The sequence below is a fragment of the Aplysia californica genome, unplaced genomic scaffold, assembly GCF_000002075.1.
Source record: "Aplysia californica isolate F4 #8 unplaced genomic scaffold, AplCal3.0 scaffold00386, whole genome shotgun sequence".
Classification (NCBI taxonomy): Eukaryota; Metazoa; Mollusca; class Gastropoda; order Aplysiida; family Aplysiidae; genus Aplysia; species Aplysia californica.
This window is the reverse complement of record NW_004797656.1, coordinates 12,765-14,270: the sequence shown is the minus strand read 5'-3', so window position 1 is coordinate 14,270 and position 1,506 is coordinate 12,765. Positions and strand designations below refer to the sequence as shown.

General features: G+C 36.2%; 1 protein-coding gene across 1 annotated transcript in view; it reads right to left on the bottom strand.

Annotated features, from left to right (window-relative positions):
• LOC101863832 overlaps nt 1-313 on the bottom strand; it is a 3,159-nt gene extending 2,846 nt beyond the window's left edge. The window contains exon 1 of the mRNA XM_005103668.2: nt 224-313. The gene's annotated coding sequence lies outside the window, so the exon portion shown is untranslated. The remainder of the gene's footprint in view (nt 1-223) is intronic.
• Nucleotides 314-1,506: the final 1,193 nt, after the last annotated feature.

Genomic DNA, 1,506 nt, shown 5'->3' with positions numbered 1-1,506 from the left:
CTGCAAAAATGCGGAACAAAACTATAAAGGGGCGTCTCTGTCGACTTAACTCTTATTTTTAACAAATTAAAGAAACAACTACAAGACCATGTCAGTCCATAAAAGATTTTTATATTCTATCCTTTGATTAGTCAGACGTGCTCGTTAGTCTTCTTCAAAATCAAGAAGTAAATTGTTGACACCAATTCCCGGTGTTTCTTTGCCCCTGACCAGATATACATACCTCTGCGCGGATCTTGAGCTCCGATGAAGAGTCCTTGGGGAAAGGTTTGTTGGTTGCTCCTGGCACACGGTGTATTTATAGAGAGATCGTACCGACTAAGCTTTCTTCAAATTTCAGGCTTTCGTAGTTGCGTTTGTCAACCTTTGATACTGAGCATGCGTCACCTAATTAAAAAAACCCCCAAAACAAAACAAAACAAAAAAACTTAGATTTATGCCGGCTTCGTTTTCAGGCCCACTTTGAAAAAACAAAACAAAGTTATGCGTCCTCAAAAATCTGGAGACTAACCTACTTTACTAAAATATTAAAAAACTAACAAAAATAAAACAATCAAAAACAAAGCAACAAAACCCTCTCTTCTTATCTTTTGATGAAGGTCATTCTTTGTATTAGTTGCATTGTTAAAAAGAAGGAGAATTCAAATGACAAACTTGTTAAAAAAATATTTAAGAAATGTTGGTCATGTGGCACGGCTAATCTCTAATGATGCTTTCTTAAATCTGTTATGGGCATTCATTTTGCAAACAGGCGAGTGAAGCAGATTAAGAGAATTATGTCATATAATATTTTGTAATTATTAAACAAGGTTTATAGGTCGTAACTACCTAATTTCTTTCAAAGGGTTTGACTGTAACAGAGTAGGAATAATATTAAAATCGGCTTGAGAAATGTTGGTATATGGCTTGCCCTAACATATCTCAGAATCTTTAGAATTCAGACTAAATACCGTTAGTTTAAGATCATTAGAGACTTTGAATTGATAATCAAAAAGGTAAACTCTACATCTAAGACACAGATTTACAAAACATTATTGTATATTAGTGGGGAAAGAATATTATTGTAAGGTATGCTTTCTTGCAGTGTATTAATTAAAACGTGTTTCGTTTAGTGCACGATCTGTCATTGACATATTCAAACGGCGTTGAAGTAAGACTTAACCCGTTTGTTTTCTAACCTCACCCGTGGCGTGTATACACTTTTGCTATTTATAGTTTATCATTGACTGCACTCAAATGATGGATATGGCATTGTCTCTCATACTGCCCATCTCTCACTGAGCCCAACGCCATTTTTTCTCTCTTTAACCCCTCCTCTCTTGACACACACACACACACACACACACACGCACACACTCTCACATACAGACACACAGACACGTCCATACCCACCCACCCACACCCATACCCACCTATTCTTCTTCTTCTTCTTCTTCTTCTTCTTCTTCTTCTTCTTCTTCTTCTTCTTCTTCTTCTTCTTCTTCTTCTTCTTCTTCTTCTTCTTCT